This window comes from Haemaphysalis longicornis, unplaced genomic scaffold (assembly GCF_048455015.1).
Source record: "Haemaphysalis longicornis isolate Haplotype H1 unplaced genomic scaffold, Haemaphysalis longicornis Haplotype H1 scaffold_9, whole genome shotgun sequence".
Classification (NCBI taxonomy): domain Eukaryota; kingdom Metazoa; phylum Arthropoda; class Arachnida; order Ixodida; family Ixodidae; genus Haemaphysalis; species Haemaphysalis longicornis.
This window is the reverse complement of record NW_027526460.1, coordinates 124,046,281-124,069,705: the sequence shown is the minus strand read 5'-3', so window position 1 is coordinate 124,069,705 and position 23,425 is coordinate 124,046,281. Positions and strand designations below refer to the sequence as shown.

Genomic DNA, 23,425 nt, shown 5'->3' with positions numbered 1-23,425 from the left:
GTCTGCAGCTGCACCTTAAGAAGTGCCGCTTCGCTGCTCGAAAACTCACCATTTTAGGATACGTTGTCTCGAAAGACGGTGTCCTCCCGAGCCCGGGAAAACTTCGTGCCGTGTCGGAGTTTCCGAAGCCAACCACGCTGAAGGACCTACGAAGCTTCATCGGGCTCTTTTCGTACTTCCGCCGCTTTGTACTAAAATTTGCCCCCATCATTGCGCCTCTCACACAGCTTCTCGGCGGAAGTAAAGACATTGCCGAATGGTCCCCCAAGTGTGAGAGCGCTTTCTTAACGTTACGTCGGGTCATTAGGTCACCACCGATACTGCGGCACTTTGAACCAAATGCGCCCACTGAGATCCACACTGATGCCAGTGGTGTTGGCTTAGGTGCTGTGCACGCTCAACGAAAGGACGGATTTGACGAATACGTGGTGAGTTACGCGACCCGTACACTGACGAAGGCCGAAGTCAACTACTCCGTAACAGAGAAAGAATGTTTGACTATTGTATGGGCAATCAGCAAATTTTGTCCTTACCTGTACGGTCGCCCTATCCACGCCGTAACGGATCACCAAGCTCTGTGTTGGTTATCATCGCTGAGGATCCCGCCGGCCGTCTTGGCCGCTGGGAACTCCGCCTTCAAGAGTACGATATCTGTATTGTGTACCGATCAGGACGGAAGAATACCGACGCCGACGCTCTTTCTTGATCCCTGTTTGCGTCGGATATAGATAGCTTGTTCGCGGCAGACCACAGCCCGACCTCTCTCGCCATGACGGACATGGATGCGGAGCAGCGCAAAGACCCTTGGGTTTCTTCGATCATCGAATATTTGTCGCACTCACGGGCAGCTCCTGTGCCTCGATCACTGCGCCGTCAAGCTGCCCACTGCACTATTCGTGATCAGCTCTTATGTCACCGGAAATACTTCCCCGAAGGTCGAAAATGGCTACTCGTGATTCCTCGCCACTTGCGCAAGGACTTTTGTACTACGTTTCACACCGACGCGCAAAGTGCTCACGCTGGAATCCTTAAAACCTACGACCACCTCCGACTTCGCTACTACTGGCGCGGGATGTATACCTTTGTCGCCAAGTTTGTTCGATCTTGCCCAGACTGCCAACGTCGCAAATCTCCACCGCAGCACGTCAGTGGCCCACTCCAGCCGCTGCCCTGCCCACCGCGGCCTTTTGACCGGGTAGGCATCGATTTCTACGGCCCACTCCCAAGCACAGCCGCCAGTAACCGCTGTATCATTGGCGCCGTTGATCACTTAACGCGTTATGCCGAAATAGCTGCGCTACCAGCTACCTCGGCTCGAGACGTTGCGCCTTTCCTTCTACGCCGTTTTGTACTTCGGCACGGTGCTCCTCGCGAACTACTGAGCGACAGAGCCGCGTCTTTCTATCCGGAGTCGTGGAGGCCCTTCTAGCCGAGTGCCACGTGGTCCACCGAAAGAGCACGTCCTACCACCCCCAGACTAATGGCCTGACCGAAACATTTAACCACACACTTGGCGATATGATCGCCATGTACATCTCCTCGGACCATTCTAACTGGGACCTCGTTCTTCTTTCGTGACGTATTCTTATAATACTGCCACGCAGGCGACCACAGGATTCTCGCCGTTCTTTTTATTCTATGGTCGTGAGCCCTCCTGCATGCTGGATACAGTACTTCGGTACCGACCTGACGCCTCCGAGTATGCACCACTGTCTGACATCGCTCGATATCGCCAGCTAGCCCGACGATTTACATCGGAAGAGCAGCAACGCCAAAAGGAGCGTCACGATGACCCCATTACAGCTCCAACGTTTACGAAAGGATCACTGGTCATGCTTTCAGTACCGTGCCCGGCTCCCGCTCTTTCGTCGAAATTTCTTTCTCCATACCAAGGTCCTTACCGAGTTCTGGAACAAACGTCACCTGTGAACTATGTTGTTGAACCCGTAACGTCCACCTCGGACCGCCGACGTCGTGGTCGCGAGACGGTTCACGTCCAGACGCTGAAGCCATACTATGATCCGCTCGTCTTGTGTTCTCCGTAGGTCGCCAGGATAGCTCGCCTTTCGGCCGGTGGTATTGTAGTAAGCATGTCACGCCTATGAGAACTGTGATGAGCATCAGCCACAACGGACAAATCCCTCTACGTGGATATGCTGCGCCGGATGCCGCTAGAGGAAGAGGACGCGCTCGTTCAGTGTCAGTCTCGCGAAAAGCTGGTCGTTTCGGGTCACCCCGTCTGCGTCGACGCCTCGTTCGTGAATAAACAAGTCCAGCCTCTTACCGGAACGCCGACTATCTTCTTTCCAATATATATATATATATATATATATATATATATATATATATATATATATATATATATATATATATATATATATGACCGGCGATCGTCATTCTGACGAAGGCCGGTCCTTCGGCCGAAACGTTATACCATTCCTCTTTCGACGTGTGTATTTCTTTTTCTTGATATTTGCCGGTGTCCAAGAAACATTTATTCTTGCACTATATATATATATATATATTGTGAGATTAGTGGTAGCTTCGTTTGTGGAAGTTCGGAGCGCTGTATGCAATGTCCCAGTGGAATGCAATCATCACTGGCGCCCGGTTGGGGCCACGGCTTCTTTATCTCTGTATATACTCATCATCACTGATTCTTCTACCTTCTCAAACTATAATCATCGGTTACCTGGTTGGGTCGCCATCTTGCCGCGTTGCAGCTCGGCCTGCGCATAAAGCGGTTTGCGCTTACTGGTCTGCCTTCGCCTACCATCGGCCTTACAAGTGGTGGAAGGTGCGTTTCGTTCCCGTAATACACCTCTCAAGCTGCCCCACTGGAGCTCCGCTCGGGTCGCCGCCTAATGCCGGTAACTACAGCGATGACGCTGGAATCGGCATTCAACCGCTGGGACGATAACCTCAAGCGGCAAAATGTTTCGTTCTCCCTAAGGTTGCCGAGACGTGGTATCTAAATAACCGGCATACCATCACCGACTGGGCCGATTTCGTTGCTCAGTTCCGCCGGATTTTCAGCTCTTCTAAAGCTCGGAGCGACAGCGCGAAAAAGAAACTCGAGATCCGTGTGCAACATGCGCATGAAACGTACACCTCATATATCGAGGACGTTCTGGCGCCGTATCGTCGCGCCGACAATAACATGCCGGAAGCTGACCGTGTACGCCGCGTTCTGAAGAGAATCGGTGAGTTCGCGTTCACCACACTGGCAACGCAGAACCCCACAACCGTCTCGGACGTGATCTCCACTTGTAAGCGTCTCGACGAACTACAGTCCATCCGCCTTTGTCAAGACACGGCTCCTACCCACCATCTGGGAAATGAAGACCTGCGTGCGTGATATGCTCTATAATTCGCGAGGAGATTAACGCTAATATTTCCCAGTATTCATTTCGTTGTGTTCGCGAAGCTCCTTCTGTGCCTGGCCTACATGATATCGTTAAGGAGGAGCTCGCGGCAATGCCCGTACTTCCGCCTCCCACCCAACCTGTTTGTGGCAACGCCATCTTACTCGGATGTGGCTGGTCGGCATCCTCTACCGCTCACTCCCATTACGACACAGGCCCCGCCCGGTTATGTGGCCGCCATGCCTCGGTTGCAAACCACGCCGACTTATTTCCCGCCACACCACGACCCCAACGTTGGCCTGGCAGTCTGCTATTATTGTGGCATCCGGGGCCACATCTCCCGATTTTGTCGAAGGCGCCAACGTGACGAACGACGCGGCTACGCAGCCTGCGAACGCGATTATGTACGCCCGAATTACTTCGACTACGTGCAGCGTACCATCGCCACCCGAGCCACCAACCGACCTTCCTCGTAGGCCGCGCGATACGCGACGCCGCTCACCATCGCCAGGCCGTGGGATGCTGTCGCCCCTTCGGCCTGCGACCTACGTCACCGACCTGCACTCGGAAAACTAGTTAATGCAGTTTTGGGAGGGGAAACTGCATCAAGTGGGAAACTTACAATGCCTCCGGAGCGTCCGTCGAACATGTTGTCAGTTTTGGTTGAAGGTGTTTGTGTAGATGCCCTTATTGACACTGGTGCCAGTATTTCGGTGATAAGTATGAAAATGTGTGCACGACTACGCAAGGTTCGAACACCCTACAATGGACCTTCTTTGCATGGTGCCAATAGCAGCACGATCAAGCCATCCGGACAGTGCACGGTACGAATTTCATTCGGTCAACTTTGTCAGCACGTTCAGTGTGCAGTGTTGTCACCGTGTGCGCATAACCTTATCTTGGGCTGGGACTTTTTGTCATCCGCATCCACCGTCATTTCGTGCCAGCAACCGCAAATTGAGCTCGCAGATACGGAGGACACCAAGATTCTGGAAGAAAAGCCACAACTGAATTTGACAGCAAGTGCCGATTACGTTTTATACCCGGGCCACGATACAATCTTTTCAGTTCACTCAACCCAAATTTGTGATGGTTATGCGGTAATCGTTCCGTCTGCGTGTTTTATTCCTCAAGGAATCATTATCGCGACCTGCTTTGTCCGTTTTGCACGTGGGTCTGCGCCGCTCGTCGCTACAAATTCCACTTCTGAGACCACACTCCTCCCTGAAGGCACCACGCTCGCTTCCGTTGTGGCTAATGACAGTCTGTCTCTGGTTCCCCTCTGCTCTGTGTCTTTTAGTCCCCTGTCTTCAGATTCCAGCCCCTCACGTCCCACCCTGGCAGCCACGATTAGCGAAGACCTCACGGCGTTCGAAACGAGACTCCTACTTGAGCCGCTCGAAAAACACACAAACTCATTTGACTGCATCTCCACCAACCTTGGACAGACGTCTGTGGCAGGGCATCGTATTGAGACAGATGGGACTCACATTGTTCGCCGTCGCCCGTACCGTGTGTCGTCGTCGGAACGAAAAATCATGGAAGAATACGTCGCGGACATGCTTCAACGAAACGTTATTCGACCTTCCTCGAGCCCATGGTCTTCTCCTGTTGTTCTGGTGAGAAAAAAAGACGGTTCCGTACGCTTTTGCTTGGACTATCGGACTTTGAATAGGATTACCCGGAAGGGTGTATATCCGATGCCACGCCTAGATGACGCGCTGGACCGTCTACAAGAGGCTGAATATTTCTCTAGTCTGGACCTGTGATCTGGCTACTGGCAGATGCCCATGCGCGAGTCTGACAAAGAGAAAACGGCGTTTGCGACTCTAGACGGCTTGTACGAGTTTAACGTAATGCCTTTTGGCTTATGCAACGCCCCAGCCACATTTGAGCGCATGATAGATACGGTCCTTCGCAGCCTTAAATGAAAAACATGCCTGTATTACCTTGACGACATCGTCATCTTTTCCTCAAGTTTTGCGGAACATCTGCAGCGTCTGGACGACGTGTTTACTTGCTTGGCAAAGGCTGGTCTGACTCCGAACACCAATAGATATCGTTTTGTTAGGAAATCGATAAAGGTTCTTGGTCACGGCGTCAGTAAAGATGGCATACGCCCCGACCCAGACAAAATTTCTGCTGTAGCCAATTTTCCTCGACCTCAGCAACAAAAAGCGCTGCGTAGTTTTCTCGGCCTAGCGTCCTATTTTCGCAGTTTTGTGCGCAATTTTGCTACTCTCGCTGCACCTCTGAACCAGCTATTAAATTCTGATACCCCCGTTTGACTGGAGTGATGGCTGCGAAAGGCCTTCCAAGACCTCAAGCAAGCGCTTAGTTCCGCACCTCTAATATACCACTTTGATGACTCGAGACCGGCGATCCTCCACACCGACGCTAGTGGGCATGGCGTTGGCACCGTTCTGTTGCAGCGCGATGCTCACCACCGCGAGAGGGTTGTTGCTTATGCCAGCCGCTTTCTAACACGAGCGGAGAAGAATTATACGATAACGGAACAGGAGTGTCTGGCCGTTGTGCGGTCTGTGCAAAAGTTTTGGCCATATCTCTACGGCCGACATTTCACCATCGTCACAGACCATCACGCTCTGTGCTGGCTGTCTTCATTGAAACAAAACTACCACCTGGCGAGCCGGGTCACTGCCCCGGCAATGGAAAGCTGGCAAGACCATCTTGATTCCCAAACTGGGCAAGCCACCCAACATTGAAAACATCCGGCCGATCTCGCTTACATCCTGTGTGGGCAAAGTGTTGGAGCATGGTCTCATGAACAGGTGGCAGAGGTACCTGGAAGATTCAGGGCTCTACCCAAACACCGTCATCGGTTTCCGAAACAACCTCGGAACTCAGGACGCCATGATACAACTAAAAAATGAAATCCTCGATGACACTACCAACACGCAAGACAACAGAGCCATTTTGGGTTTAGACCTGCAGAGTGCTTTCGACAAAGTGAGGCACTCTGCAATCCTGGCACAGGTGTCGCGGCTAAACATGGGCAACAGAACCTATGCGCACATCAAGGATTTCTTGACGGGGCGGACCACCGAGATCAACGCCGGGGACCTGCGGCTCAAAGAGAAGAAGCTCGGCAGTGTCGGGACCCCCCAGGGCTCGGTCATCTCGGCATTACTTTTCAACCTTTCAATGATTGGGGTGGCCGAGCGGCTCTAGCGAGTCGCGAGGGTCCGACACACCATCTATGCCGATGACATAACGCTATGGGTCCCAGGTGGAAGCGACGGACACATCAAGGGTGCATTGCAAGAGGCGGTTGATGCTATCGAGGAGCAGCTGGGCGGGTCCGGGCTCGTCTGCTCTCCACGCAAGTCTGAGCTGTTGGTGATTCCACCGAAAGGGGCAGCTAGGAAGGCGAAAGGCAACGATCCTACGAGAGAGCAAGAGAAAATCAAGATCAGGACGAGCGGCGGTCACACGATCCCAGAGGTTGAGAAGATCCGAGTGCTGGGTATGCTGATTGAGTGCAAACGAGGGAACGGCGAGACGATGAACCATCTTGCGGCCAAAGTCCCCACGGCAATTTGCCTCATAAAAAGGATGTAAAACAGAAAAGCAGGCATGAAGGAAGAAAGCCGCACCTGGCTAGTGCAATCCTTCGCTATAAGCCACATTACATACGTTGGTGCTTTCCACAACTGCAGGCAATGCGAGCGTACTAAGATCAACGCGCTCATACGCGAAGCGTACAAGGCAGCACTCGGACTTCTCGACTGCACAAGCACCGAAACGTTCCTGGCCCTGGGAGTGCATAACACCTTGGAAGAAATCGCGGAGGCGCAGAGGACAGCCCAGCTCGTGCGGCTATCGGAAACAAGAACGGGCAGACAAGTGCTGCGTGACCTAGGCCTGGAGCCAAAGGAAGGGGGATCCGAGAATACAGACGTGCATGTACCAGAAACAATTAGCAGACGGTTGCGGGTATGTCCTGTGCCAAGAAATATGAACCCCGAGTTCAACAAGGAGCGGCGGGCAGCGAGGGCCAATGCGCTCATCGATCTCCATGCCAACGACAGGGGTGCTGTGTTTGTGGATGCGGCTGAGTATCCAGACGGCAGAAGAGCATTCACCGCAGCAGTTGTAGGGGCAGCGACCGGTGCTACACGGACGGCGGCGAGTGTGCGGACTCGAGCGCCGCATCGAGCAGAGGAAGTGGCCATTTCCCTAGTTATCGCCGACCCCGAGTGCACGACTGTGCTCTGTGATTCTAGGACGGCAGTGAAAAACTACTCCAGAGGAAGAGTGTGTGGTGAAGCCGCACGTGTGTTGCCTGCGGTCGATCTCGCGAGTGAAAGTAGGTGTGTTCTGATTAAGTGATTTCCGGCGCACATGGGCAGTGATGTCTCGGATCGCGGCAACGCAAACCACAACGAGACGGCGAACGCGGCGGCGCGAGGACTAACCAACCGTGCCGCTGCTACTGCGGTCGACTTGACGTGGCGTTGGGAAACCAAGGACAGGATGACCTCTTACAATGAAATCGTGAAGTGGTACAGACTAGATAGAAGGACTATGCCACCACCTCATACGGGCTTGACCCGTGAGGAAGCAGTAATATATCGACAACTACAGACAGGGTCGTTACTCACCCCGGTTCTGCTGAAGCACATATGTCCGAGTGTTTATGTAAGTGACCTTTGTTGTGTGTGCCGAAAGGAGAGAGCCGCTGCGGCTCACATCCTTTGGGACTGTGCCAAGAACCCGCAGCAAGCTACAACGATGACAACGATCCCACCGCGGCTCGAGGCCGCAATGCGTTGCTACAATCAAGAAGTCCAAGCCCAGGCCGTCCAGCAGATCTCGGCGGCCCCCGAAAGGCAACAACCGAGCGAAACCGGAGGGAGGCTGCCACCCCAAAACAGGGGCAGGCACAGTCGACCAAAGGGAGTAGTGAGGCCGCGGCCGGAGTAGAGGCGCCAACAGCCGGGAAGACGTCATGGCCGCGTCACGGTGACGCCTTCCTTACATGGGAGGGTTAATCATTCTGCAGGCATTTTCAATAATTTGCTTCGCTCGCTCACCACCTCCCCTCGCGGGAACCCTGTGTAGATGCGACGCATAGCGGGTTCACGTTGCAGCGTTGGACAGCGGAGGAACGGCGCCGGAACGATGGAGCGGAGCGGCCGAGGCCCCGCGTTTTATAGCGCACATAACGGTGAGGGGACGCGCCGGCGCCAGTGCGTCTGCCACGGCTATGAAGCAACACAATCCAACAAAATCCACTTTAATTCAATTCAATCCAAATCTAATCCAATCCAATACAATACAATTCAATCCAAGCCAAGCCAAGCCAATCCATTCGAATCCTCGCGAGAGAGGGGCATCGGAGAGGAGATGGGGTGAGCGGCGGAGAGCGCATCTCGCGCGGCGAGGAGAATGGGGAAACAACGCCGACGACGCTGCATGGACAAGGCGAGTGAATGAGATGCAGTCGCATCTAAAACTTGTCGGGACGCCTGAGCCGCTGGATTCTGCGATTGCAAGAGTACGACTTTACGGTTACCTACAAGTCCGGACTCAAACATGTAGACGCAGACGCACTCTCGCAATGCCCGCTGATGCCGTCTTCAAACGACATGGCGTCACTTTCTCATACACCGTCATCATCAATTGCACCTGTCGACTATGCACCGGCTGACGACCGCCGCGACTTGGTCGATCATGAACGAGCAGACAGTTACTGCCGGAAAATAATGTATCGGCTCGCTGGTTCGACACGTCCACCGAATAGCCGCCTACGTCGCCAACTACGGCAGTTCCAGCTCATAGACGGTGCACTGTATCGCAGAAACCACCACCCAAATGGCGCCGCATGGGTCCCAGTTGTGGCTCGTTCTCTCCGGAGTTGCGTCGTACAAGTTTTTCATGACGACGCCACCGCCGGCCACCTTGGCTTTCAAAAGACGTACGACCGCATTCGAGGTCGCTTCTTTTGGGTAGGACTCTTGACCAGTGTGGTGAAATACGTCGCATCTTGTTCACTCTGTCAGCACCGAAAACGCTCTACGGCACCCCCTGTCGGTCTCCTCCAGCCTGTTCCGTGTCCAACCATGCCGTTTGAAGTGGTCGGTATTGATTTGTATGGGCCCTTACCGACGATATCCACTGGTCACCGCTGGATTGCCACGGCTTGCCCGCTACGCGGAGACAGCGCCACTTCCCTCAGTTAGCGCTGGCGACGTCGCTGCCTTCTTTTTGCGACACATCCTGCTACGACATGGAGCCCCTTGCGTACTGTTAAATGACCGCGGCAAGAAGGTTCTATCTGAGATTCTTGCCGAAGTGCTTCGTGCATCTAATACCTCCCACAAAATGACAGCAAGTAACCATCTACAAACGAACGGGCTCACCGAATGTTTTCACCATACGATCTCTGACATGATATCAATGTACATACGCCCTGACCACCGAAATTAGGACGCTATATTACCTTCAGTCACCTTTGCCTATAACACGGCAGTTCAAAGCACTACAGGTTAGGCGCCTTTCTACCTTGCCTACGGCCGTCATCCATCGCACGTGCTTGATACCTGTTTCTTTACCGCTCCTGTGTCCGCTTCTGCATCGTTTCCAGAGCAATTCGTGTATCGGATCTACCACTGTCGGCGACTGGCTCGCATGCGCACAGAAGCAAGCCATCATCATCATCATCAGCCTATCTACGCCCACTGCAGGGCAAAGACATCTCCCATTATTCTCCAATTACCTCGGTCCTGTGCCAACTGTGAAAGAATTCATCCCGGCAAACTTCTTGATCTCATCTGGCCAATCTAACTTTCTGCGCCCCCTGCAACGCTTGCCTTCTCTAGGTATCCACTGTTACCCTTAATGACCAGCGGTTATCTTGCCTTCGCATTACATGCCCTGCCCACGTCCATTTCTTTTTCTTACTCTCTACTAATATGTCCTTAACACGTGTTTGTTCCCTGACCCACTCCGCTCTCTTCTTGTCCCTTAATGTTAGACTTATCATTTTCCGCTCCATTGCACGCTCAGTCGTTCTCAATTTAAGTTGAACCCTCTTAGTGAGCCTCCAGGTTTCTGCCCCGTAGGTGACTAGGCGAAGCAAGCTAACAAGACCGCAAAGAACGCTACGACGCTGTTCGCCGGTCCATTTCTTTCCGACCTGGTGACGAAGTCTTGGTCTGCACACCGGTTCGCTCTCCAGGCCTCTGCGAAAAGTTCCTACACCGGTTCCTTGGTCCTTACAAGGTTCTTGAGGCTACCTCTCCGGTGAACTATCGCGTCACCCCCGTTTGTGGAAGTTCGAAGCGCCGTCATCGTGGCTCGGAGATTGTCCACGTTTCCCGCCTCAAGGCTTTCCACCGGCCTAATCCGCAGTAAAACACGACCAGGCGACCGCTTCCGCCCCGGGGACCAGTGGTAGCCTCGTTTGTGGAAGTTCGGAGCGCTGAATGCAATGTCCCAGTGGAATGCAATCATCACTGGCGCCCGGTTGCGGCCACGGCTTGTTCATCTCTGTATATACTCATCATCACCGATTCTTCTACCTTCTCGAACTATCATTATCGGTAACCTGGTTCGGTCGCCATGTTGCCGCCTTGCAGCTCGGCCTGCGAATAAAGCAGTCTGCGCGTACTGGTCTGCCTTCGCCTACCATCGGCCTTACAATATATATAATATATATATACATATATATTTATTATATATATATATATATATATATATATATATATATATATATATATATATATATATATATATATATAAGAAAAGAAAACTTTGAACAAGGTAAATGCACGATTGTTGCCAACATTTCAGCAAAGAGAGTTGCTTTCGTCAGGGCAAATCCTCGCTTGGCTGGCACGGCTTAGGTAGGGTTACGTCCCCAGGTTAGAGGTGACAAGAAGTGGAATTGAGAAAGCGGATAGGTTTTATAGTATGTAAGCGGAGATATAAGGGGGAAAGAAGGATGTATAGTTTGAGCCCCGAAGTCGGTAAGAGGGAAGTCAGCCGAGGGTTGATATTCTGGGAAATGCTTGGCCAGAGAGGATGACAGGGGTTTGTTGCCCCACCACGCAGCCTATGGGAAAGTTATAAGAAACGCCGGAAGCAAAACAGGCGGTGCGAGGAGACCTTATCAATAAGCTATCTGCAACCCCCAGGTCAAATGAAAAGGTAGAGAAGGGAGAAACCAAAACAACAGCTAGGTCAAGGAAAAAAGAAAAGACAAAGAAAAAAAGAAAAAATTCCCCCGCATTTCCCCGAGGGGGAGAATGTGAAAGTGCGAATGCACGGTTGTCGGCCCGCTTGCGGCGCTTGCGCTCGGCCCCCGCAGCCCACCGCCTCGCCGCCTTCTCTTCCATCTCTTGCATCGGGTTTGTAGTATCACGTGTACACCACGCAGTTATCAAGCCGCTATAACGCCGCTGAGTCGCCAACGCACGCCGCTGACGACGTAGTTTGAATGCGTTAAAGATATAAGGCGCGTTCTGACACCGATATCAGCGTCGCGTCCGTGGCTTATTCGGTAGAGCGTAGGGCTGCGGCCCGAAAGTCCTCGGATCGAAACCTGCACCGGATGCTGTTTCTTTATTAAATATAGAGGAGCACTGCGGACGCCGACGCCGCCGCCGACGCCGGCGGTGGATGGTTTGGGGTCGCTTATAAAGTTTCGCACTTAAAACCACACAACCACAAAAGAATAAGCAATAACCGCACAGCATAAATGGCACGTGTCGCCAACAGCAACATTCCTGGAATAGGCCTTTCCTGAAACTCAAAAACGAACAGATAAAGTTAAGGGGACGAACCGGCCACAAGACAAAGCGGAGCAAACACGACAAAGAAAAATAAAAATAAAATCGAATTACTGAGAAAAGTTTGGGCGGATGCCTGCGCGTACTAACTGGAAGCTAAGGAATGATAACAAAAGGAATTAGGTGGCCACATCAGGAGCAGAGGGAGGGGTCATATTCTTCGCATAAGGTACGAGCAAGACAGTGCCCAATGCTGTATTCCCTGTGAGTATCGCAAGGATTCCAGGTTGCCCCTAGACGAATTAAATAGGGTTGTCGGTATTTTCTGTCCCTAGGAGACTTAAAGTGTGACTGAAGTATATGCAACTTAAGGTCATCAAAATTATGGCCTGGTTAATTGAAATGCTGCGCGGCAGAGTATCTGCCTGGTGACCGTTAAAGGGGTACTGACACAAAATTTTGAAGGCGAGATAACTTCGGAGATAGATTGGTGTGACACATATACATCGTCTGCAAAATATCAGCGGCGCATACAGCCTAGAACATATTGCAAATCAATTTTAAAGTGTGCGAAACGCAAATGAGCATCCAGCAGAGGACCACGCGCAATCGACATCCCGTGGATATTGTGTAAGTAAACAACATCCAAACACGTCACGAGTTTGTGTTTGCTGCTTCCGCACTGCCGGCGTTTTTCGCCGGCTCGCCCGGCTCGCCGCTCTAATCGGAGGCCCGGAGGGCGGAGCTTCTGCTCTCGAGAACGAACGACCCGATCGTTCGTGGCGGAGGCGCCGTGATTTCGTCGTCTCATCGTGCAGCTAGCCGCGAGCAAAGTTCTACAGCGATTCCAGGCATTCTGTTTCTATTACTTTTTATTTACATTGGATGCGAACACGCGCCAGAGACACGAAAAGCCCACTGAGCGAGCCGCACGGTCGCTGTGCAGGCGGCGGCCATGGCCGCGAAGTGGCCCAGGCCGGCACAGGTAGCTGGAGTGATAGCTTGTTACCGCTGCCAGGTCCCAGCCATGGCAGCTTATATGAGAAAGGAGTAACTGATGCGATGGCGGGTTGCATTAAAAATTGTCATCTGCACCGCTTACGAGTGTGGCAATGGAATATCCGCCGCAGTGCTAAGCCGAACACATCTGTAGGCGGACACACTGTTTCGAGCGTCGCGCGTCGTTCTTTAGCCGCGGTAGTATTTGCACTCGCAGCGCCTGCGTCACGTCCACGATCGCTTTTTAATTAAGCGGCACACGAAATCAGTACCTGGGTGCATTCGCAGAAAGTGCCGGCAATGCGGATTCGACAGTGCTACGGCAGCTCTGCTATGTGATATCCCTCCGACGGTCACGTGGTCAGCTTTGTTCACACAAAATCCATCGTTTCGTGGTACCCGCTGAAACCGAAACTGCGAGTGGCCGCATTGAAAATGCCTCTAATTAAACAACCGTCGCACGCTGAAGCAAATGAGGTTTCTACAGGTTATAAGTATGTCACTAGCTACTTATCGCAACAAAAAAAGCAAGATGCAAAATTTTTGTGTCAGTGCCCCTTTAAGGCGTAGGCTCATAGGTTGACTCGTTTCGCCTACATACTGTTTGTGACACATTGAGCATTCTAACATAGACACAATGTTTGATGAAGTGCAAGTAAAACTTGAATTAGTCTTGTGAACATAATTACTGGCTGTGCTTTTTACAATGCAGTCTATCTGCAGGTTCCTGCAAGTCTTGCATCTGGGATGAGAGCAGCTGGCTATGACTGGTTGCTTTGAAGGCCCGGTTTTAGCATGGACTAAAATATCTTTTAGATTGCTATTTCTTCGGTAGGTGACGCATGGTGCTTCGGGAAACGTCTTTTTAAGTCGGTCGCTACTGGGTAAAATGGGGTAGTATTTCCGCACGAAATTGTATAGGAAGTTTGAAAATTTAGTCATTAGGGCAGGTGGCTTGGCGCTTTCGTTTTATCGCTGTTTGTTGAGCATGTCATCCCTTTTGAGATTAGATGCACGTTGGTTAGAATTCTCAATATATCACTAACGGTATATATATGAAACCAGCCAACCTGCGAGCCTTCGCCTTAACGGTCACCGGGGCAAATACTCTTAGCAAATCCTTCGTACTTGTAGCGCTGCATTTCAACCACCAAACAAGGCCATAATGTTGATCATCTTAAGTTGTATATACTTCTGTCAAACTTTCAGTTTCCTAGGGACAGAAAATACCGAGAATCCTATTTAATTCATAAATTCAACTCCATGGAGCCTGCTGGAATTAATGCGTCTAGGCGCAACCTGAAATCCTTGCGATACTCCCAGGGAATACGGCATTAGGCAACGTCTTGCTTGTACATGATGCATAGAATATGACCCCTTTTCTGCTCCTTATGTGGCCACCTAATTCCTTTTGTTTTTATTCCTGAACTGCCAGTTTAGTACGCGCACGCATCCCGGCAAACGTTTCTCTGGAATTCCATTTTATTTTTATTTTTCTTTGTCGTTCTTGCTCCGCTTTGTCTTGGGCCTCTTTCGACCCCCTAACTTTATCTTGTCGTTTTTCGTTTTTGAGTTTCAGGAAAGGCCTGTTCTAGGAATGTTGCTGTTGGCGACACGTGCCATTTCTGTTTTGCGGTTATTGCTTTTTCTTTTGTGGGTGTGTGGTTTTCCTTTTTTTTCTTTCTCTTTTCTTTTTTACTTCACCTAGTTTTTTGTTTTGTTTTTCCCTTCTCTACCTTTTCTTTCGACCTGGGGCTTGCAGATAGCTTTTGATAATGACTCCTCGCACCGCCTGTTCTGCTTCAGGCGTTTCTGAGAGCCTTTCCCTAGGCTGCGTGGTGGGGCAACAAACACCTCTCATCCTTTCTCCCAAGAATTTCCCGGAATATCAACCCTTAAATGACTTCCTCTTACTGTCTTCGCGGCTCAAATTATACAAGCTTCTTTCCCCCTCAATATTTCCGCCTACATACTCCCAAACCAATCCACTTTCTCAATTCGACTTCTTCTCCCCTCTCACCTGGGCACCTGCCACTATATAAGCCGTGCCAGCCAGGCGAGGGTTTGCCCTGACGAAGCCCCGTTATTCAAATACTATTGTACAAAACTGGCATAAATGAAGTCCGCCAATGAAGTTCCTACCGCGAATAGTTTGGGCTTCAACAAGTGGGCCCCCCCGAAAAAACTTTCTGGCTACGGGCCTGGTTCTCGATGCTCGCCACGTCTCGGCGACGGCGCTTCGAGCAGCGCTGCGGCCACGCACTCGCTTGTTCCCTTTAATAGTGTGCCGCACTGTACATCAGTGCCGAAAGGACGCACACGAAAAAAACCCCGGAAACTTTAAAACAATGAAATAAACAACGTAGGCCGCTAATCATGGCCAAATCTGGCTATAAAAAACTCGCAATAAAGACCGGCGGCGTAAGAATACAAAATAAGTTCAGTTACAAGTTCAGCGCATTTGTCGTCGTCTGGCCTGGGTACTTGTTTTTCCTTTGCGCTGTTTTTTTAATGATCCACTAACACGCCAGTTTCTCACGTTAGGCGTAGGAATACTACGCATTAGTAACAATTCTTTGATTTTCCCCTTCTTAATTTGCTTGTTGAGAACATTGCTGCTTGACACCAACAATATGAATAATGATGAGCGTTACATGCCCTCTTCCAGGGGCCGCAAGTGGTGTGTACGTTTCAGGCATGCAGCCTCGCAGCTTTGTGGAGATAAACACCCCAAGTCCGCCACAAAAATATCAGTGCGTTGGTTTGTAAGCTGCTTCCAGAAATCTGGAGTTGCTGAAAGGCTTTTTGAGACACTCGTGACGTGACACCCTGGATTAATGTCATTGTCACAACTGCGACCAGAAGAAGTGTCACTTCTCGGGCGGAATTATGAGCTTTGTGCGTTTCAAGAATTTCACTTCGGCGTCCATTTCATAACCTCGTCACACTTGCGAACTCTCTGACCAATAACATGCATAGAAACCGACGCCTCGCACTCCGTCACGTCAGCGCCGTCTTCTTTCAATTATTCAAGGCTCGCTCAAAATGGACACCTTGCAATGCACAAGAAACGGACAAAACTCAGAATTCCGCACCTGGTTATGACGAAAAATCCGGCACCGGCGCAGTCCCAAATATCAGTGGCATTTCAACACTGTGCCGTGAACCAGCAGTGGCTTTGAAACTAGCGAATGCTGGAATGAAGAACGAGGTTAAAAAAGGCATCGAGAGAGTAAGCGCCAAGCATCAGAAGCAGAGTACATTCGGTTGTAGTGACATTTATTTGCGTGGCGAATGTCGAGATTTTGTCATGCGTGCTTTCGATCAACCCAAACACCGGATACACGCGACAGTGCTACCAGTGATACCTTAAAGGGACACTGAAGTGAATTTGTCAAGCTCCCGTTTTTGCTTGCACTGCGTAGACTGGCTCAAATTAGGACACTTTTCATCGTTTATCCGGTTGACAAATCGGTAATTATTTTACAAAGCGCGAAAGAAGAAAAACTACCATGCGCGGTTTGCGGCGGCCGCACCAACTAAGGCTGTGACGTTGAGAGGAGGGGCGCCGTGATTGGACGATGCCCAAGGTTAGCAATCACACAAGTTTCGGTTTCGGTTTCGGTTCTGTAAAACATAACCAATGGCTTTGTTGGATGGGCATTCTCAATATCTGAGTAATCATCGTACCGCGCTTCTGCCATGTTGTCGGCTGTAAAATGCACAAGATAAGCCTCCAAGGACGGCTTGTAGTCGTAGCATTCACTAGCCGAGACCTACGCAGTGCATGAACGCCCTCCGCGTACCCGCAGACGCCCAAATGTCATGCGCTTTTCCCCCATATTTGGAGCTTGCCTCCCTCATGCCTGTATCGTAAAAAGCGTGTTCGCACCAGGCCAAGGGTCTGTTCATTCTGGCCTGTGCCCACTGCCTGCAAGCAGTCGGTACTTATGGCAACAGCACGCCAACGAGAACTCGCTAGCGCGCCAGTGCCAGCCTGCGCGCGTTTTGTGAACTAGTTCGTGTAGCCATGAACGTTGCGGCCCCAAAAAAGGTGAACTCAATATAGAAAACATCGGCGGAAAACAAAAAAGTTAACTTACAAAAAAAAAAAAAAGCACGTACCCGCGGGGATTCGAACTCGTGACTCGCAAAACATTTGCAATGAATTCCTAGCGCCTCAGACTATTAGACTACGGAGCGGGACGCGGAGGGCTTGCTAATATAGGGTATATATTGTACAACCGGTTTACACTTTTATTTAGTTTTGGCATTTCAAGCCGCTTAGGTGACTATTTGTTGTACTGCGATCGTGCAGTAAGCGTCGCCCGAGTTTCCACAGTAGCTCACGTCTAGCAATTGCATTTCGTAGACGGAAAAGCGTTCGCAGATGCGTAGTCGTGCTGCTGACCGCTGTGCTTGTTCGCCCAGCGCAAAAAAGTGCTTCCCGCGCCCTAGTTTTACGCGGTACGGTAAAAATATCAGTTGATTTTATTTGCTTAGTACCTATATTGACTTCGCTGACTCTTCTCCCGCCTTCAAGAGGCCTTATATTTTCCTACTGGCGTACCAGTCAGCGAAGCGTCGCATGTGCAGCGCTTGTGTGAAGCGACCTTGACTTGGAGCTAGATACAGTGTACAAACAAACCAAGTAAAGAAAGGCACATTCTTCCATTCACAAACGTGTCCTGGCTTCGTTTCAACTAAGCGAACGAATTGCGACCAAGCAATTTCTTTTAACCTCCTTGATTGCGACGACCCGCCGGCGGCCGTCGGACGAAACGCTGGGCCGACTGACTCTGTCGGCCGGGGAGCCGTGCAGTAGCGCAGCCGTGGCGCAGCCAATTGCCAGCTCATCCCCTCCTGACGTCACACGAAAACGCCACAGAAAATGGGCGAGCGTAAAGAGAGGAGGACAGCGTTTTCGAATTAGTTTTTCTACTAAATAAAATCGCGTAAACGCGCCTAGAGTGGTCGAAACATGGCCTGGGGACTCCGGACTACAATTTGCGCTAGTAATCCCGCAATGTTTACATATCACTTCAGTGTCCCTTTAATACTCATGTGTGTGATACTTGCATTCAAACATGGCAGAAACTTGCTCGTGAAATATGTGCAGTTCATTCAGAAAACCAAGTGTGCGTCCAGTGAAGGTAAAGACTTGTATCCATACGTTGCAAATTGGCAAAAGGTTACAAATATATATATTTTCATTAAATCCGTGATGTTTTACGTAACGTGGATAGCACGGTGCCTGTGTAGCCTGCCCAATGGCTGTGCCACCCTTGTCCCAATGTTAAATAGAACACGTGTATTCTTGTGTAACGAACTCATTGACTGTCTTGATAGGTGGTTGTCATGATGAAAGGTGAGCACACAGATTTATTGTCGTGTCTTTGTGGCTTCCTTCAAAATCGCAAGGGCGACTACCGCCGCCTTGAGGAGCCGGACTAGACGAGACACACGTGTCGTTGAAATGTACCTGCCACCGCGGGAGGGCGGAAGAAAAAGCTAGCACGCAAGATCTTAGAACGATGACAACAAGAGGGCGCTACGGGCGTGGAGATGGCGAACACGCACCGCTCGTACAGCGGGATACATTTGGTAAACACTTGGACTTAAAGCAAGTGTAGGACCCACGTAAAAGCAAGCAAACACGTAAACAAACAAACGCACAGACACAAACACCTCGCGCTGAAAAGACACGTGGAATCGCTAGATTGTGCTCCAATGCGGACGACTACCGCCGCCGCGGGGAGCCGGAGGAAGCTTTCACACGATCGGTTGGCGCGGAAAGGAGGCTTTACTGTTTATTTTGTTAACGGAGAAAAAAGTACACGCGACTTCAGCCATATCCAACTTCGCTGTAAAAGGGGAGTAAGATAACAAAAAAAACCTGATTACATGCGTCGGGGGCTACGTACCAAAGAACGGAACTCGGACTTCTTGGAGATAAACGATGCGATGTAGAATACTGACCCCATATTATACTGTGACGCCGTTGTTTTCTGCTAAAACAGGCCCCGACTTTTCTTCTGTAAGGCGCCTCTTATTTGGGTTCAGCACCAACCAATACGTTACCACTTCCAAAACTATGGCGAGAGTGGACGCTAAAACTCCATGCCCAAAGACGACGGCAAAGAGTTCCCATGATATAGATATGTCGACGAGCTCTACTGGTTTACGACACCTAACTTGTTCAATTGCTTCTGCGCGCAGAATCCACCCGGTTTCATGGACACGGCGCAGCAGTGTGTTGTAAGCGTAGCGAAGCTCGAAGTCCCTGCGAGCTACTGGAGACTCAATTACATATCCGAGAGCTTCTGTACCCCTTATGATGTTGTCTCCAAATTCTCGTTCCAAAGCACACTGCAAAAGGGTTCGCAATAAAGCCGCATGCGTTCCTTTCCGGACACCGTTCATGCATACTGGCCTGTAAAATGTACCGTAGCACCGCTTGTTGCCCTTGTTAGCAAAAACTAAATCCATGAAGTACTTCTTCATATCCTCGTTGACCAGTAACAAAATGGGAAAAAGTTCGAGGTCGATGCAAGGGCAGTAGTGGTCCCCTGAAAAGGCCTTGCTGAGGGCGTCTACTGTGTCGAGTCCTTTTGGCTCAATTGACACAGAAATGCAAGACGTCAAGATGCACTGAAAATATACCAGCGTAACTAAGCACCCAAGAGACCAAACTGCGAACAGAAATCTCCTCGTCGAACTCATGATGCAACGTGACGAAACATCCGTCCCGTGGGCGACGGTGCATGCGGCCATCAGAAGGATGACGTCATTTACCGGCTCTCGCCGAACATAATTTGAGACCAGCACAGCGATCGATACAGCGGTGAATTCAACGGCCAGAATTATTGCTGCAGTCTTTAAGTTGCGGCCAAACCACTCAAGAAAATCCGTTTTCTCCATGGCCTTTCGCTCGTCTTTTACGTAAAAGGAAATGTCACTGTACCGAAGAGGGACGGGGATGAAAGCTTTTCCATCAACGCGGATAGTAACCAGACGTACAGAGAAGTCAATGTCAATTTCGTGACGGCGGAAATACTCGCTTATGTCAGGAGACTGCGTAATTATTCTAACCACACTTGCGTTGACACCTTCGAGTGCATCAATCACGACTCTTACGTCAGCTTCTTGGCAGATGAATGGTTCCCAAGACCTCCCACAAGAGACCCTAACAACCTTGTGTTTCATCTCAGACCAGTTCTTGCTGCTCGGTAAATTCAGCCGCGGGTAGCAGGGAGTCGCATTGTGGCGCGTCAATACCAGGGAATTTCTGTGCAGTTCTTTTACTATAGAACACACTTCATCTATCTCACCTTCTTGAGCCACCACGACAATAGTAAAGAGCACGTAGGTCGCCTTATACCTGCGGAACCACTTAACGAATAATCCTGGCAAAGGCCAGCCTACTAGAAATGCCGCCGGTATGTTGGTATGAATGCGTTCTTTGCCGATTATTTCCGACAAAATTTGCAAGTGACTGCATCTGACCACTTCGTAGCTTCTGTTCACATCAGCGATGGCGTGTATTGTTATTTTAGGCGAATAATTCTCATAGCATGCTATGTAAGTAGACAGAATACCATGCGGGGCTTGGGCCTCAAGGTCGGTGAGGGAAAACGCGATCTGGTTAGAAAGAGTTCTGAAGTGTTCTTCGGATTCAGCTGTTTCACAAGTAGCCATAAATCGGCTGGACAGGCTTGGAATAATGCCGAGGAGAAGAAACTTGATTAGCATTGTTTTAACTTGTCGTGAGTCGCTATATGCGTCTAGGAGGAGGAGGCATGCCTTTGATGATGAGTAGAAGTCAGCCTGACAGCGAGCTTGGCTTGCTACTCCACATGAACATGAGAGGTGCGAAAGTTAAAGGAAGCAAAGACACAAAAACTCATACAGACACTACAAACACAAATAAGCACACACAAACTGAAAGACGAAGGATTGCGCTACATGAAAAAAAGAGGTTACGGAGATTTTTGTTGGGCCGAATGTTCCGCCTAGCCCTCGAGACTCCAACAAATTCTTGATGTCTTTGTTCCCAAAATTGCTCTTCAGGAATCGATGTGAACTGAAAAGACAACAATAAATGTGACTTTATTGATCGTAGACACCATTAACAGCGATACGAGCTGTTACAAAGGTCTACGCATTTCAACGCTGATAGGAACACCCCTTTTTAAAAATCGGATCGACTTTAAATGTACGACGCTTGTTCGTGCGCATCACTTTGGTTGGCTTTCGCTCGACAACTTTTCGAAATTGGTAAGTGAAAACCAACCTTTGTTAAGTTAGTGATCGCTCACTTGTTTGTGTTTAAACAGAGGGCTGGGCGCGCTTTTGTTCGTTTAGTTGAATAAGAATAAATATTTGGAGTTAGAACATTCATTTTTTTTTATTACCGCTAGCTTTATTCTCGCATATTAAGTCTAAAATTCTGTTCTCAATTATAATGACGGTAATGTCACAAGAAGCAGTTGTTTTAAAGGGGAACAGAGTCAGGAGAATGACTCAAAAACAAGGAAGGCGCACACGGTGCTATCAACTGGCGCATATTATTCGGAGGATGAACATATATAGCTTTGTGAATACTTAGTTGGCTTGTACAAAACAAGTAGCCCAGCTTTACTGACTTAAAGACGCGAGCGCTGTCAACAGCGAGGCTGCCTGGGCTCCCCTAATCGCAAGGGTAAGCTTCATGGAACCTCTCAAAGCCAGCAGACCGATTCCCGTTCACACCAATTCATTTTTCCTCTTTTTAGGTTGCCTGGATTCACGCTCACCGATGCCGTATAGCGGCGCTGGCATCGAGGCACCCTTGCCCTGTTCCACTACTCGCGCGAGCTAATCGAACCTTTTGTTACTTTTTTTTGATGCCGTATTATTTATTTGGTATCGCAAAAATCAAGCAGTAATGTATTTTTATTTAAAAGCAAAATTCAAATGTCGCTTATGTATTGACGTCTTGCCTCATTACTAACAACCTATTTCCTTTTGTTTAGCAATTATGGCAAGAATAAACACTGCCACCAGATTTAGTACTTTAGAGAACCTTTGCCTATATCAGCGTCTCGTTGGAGCATTCTTGTAACTTGCTGCATGCGTACTTGGCACTTTCTCTCCTTCTCGCTGGGCTATTCTCTCTCCACATCGCTTCGACCACGTTACCACATTTCGCCCCACGAAAGCTTCGACCAAGAATAGCTTCGCTGTTAAAAAATGAACTTATACTGTATGAATGGGCTCTGCAGCAGTCACATAGCGTGCTGGGCTCGGACAATCACACTGAACACGCTCTGTTCAAGCACGCAGCTTCTGCACTCAGAAGCGCGAGAGACGGCGAACTCGCATATGCTGCGTCTTTCTGGGCGTGTGCTTCGAAGGTCTCGCGAATGTAACACTGTCTCCTGAGACCTAAGGGGAAATTGTCGCTGCCGGCTCGAGCTACGCGTCACTTCGCAAGTTATTGAGCTTCACTGGCGAAAGATCATCGCTGTTTTACCAACAAAGAGAAGTGCGCTGAGTACACTGAACTCCTACATATAGCCTTCATAGATAATGAGAAAGCATTTGACTCGGTCGAAACCTGAGCAGCCACTCAGGCATTACGGAACCAGGGGTAGATGAGAATTATGTAAGAATACTAGAGGATATCTACAATGGGCCCACAGCTACCATCATCCTCCATAAGGAGAGAAGTAAAATACCTATAAGGAAGGGCGTCAGACAAGGAGACACAATCTCTCCAATGTTATTCACAGCATGTTTACAAGTATTATTCAGAACGTTGGATTGGGAAGAGGTGGGAGTAAGGGTTAATGGCCTACGTAATACCTAATACCTAAAGAATACCTAAGTAACCTCAGATTTGCTGATGACGTTGCCTTGCTAAGTAACTCGGGGACGAATTGCAAAGCATGCTTTCCGCACTGGACAAACCGAGCAGAACCGTGGGCCTGAAAATTATATACAGAAAATCAAAGTAATGATCATTAACCTCGGGACAGGACAGCAGTTTAGGATAGGGGGCGAGGTTGTGGAAGTGGAAAACGAATATATCTACTTAGGCCAAGTTGTGACCCCGAATCCCAACCACGAGTCAGAGATAAGTAGAAGGGTAAGAATGGGTTGGACTGCATACGACAGACAGTCTCAGATAATGAATGACAGCGTACCATTGTCCCTGAAGAAGAAAGTGAATTACAGTTGCGTCTTACCAGTACTAACCTACGCGGCAGAAACTTGGAGCATCACTAAGAGGGTTCAACTTAAATTGAGAACAACTCAGCGGGC

General features: G+C 49.9%; 1 pseudogene; it reads left to right on the top strand.

Moving 5' to 3' along the window:
• The first annotated feature begins 7,343 nt into the window (after nucleotides 1–7,343).
• The window catches only part of LOC144153412 (beta-1,4-mannosyl-glycoprotein 4-beta-N-acetylglucosaminyltransferase-like), a 57,957-nt pseudogene continuing 41,875 nt past the window's right edge, over nucleotides 7,344–23,425 (top strand).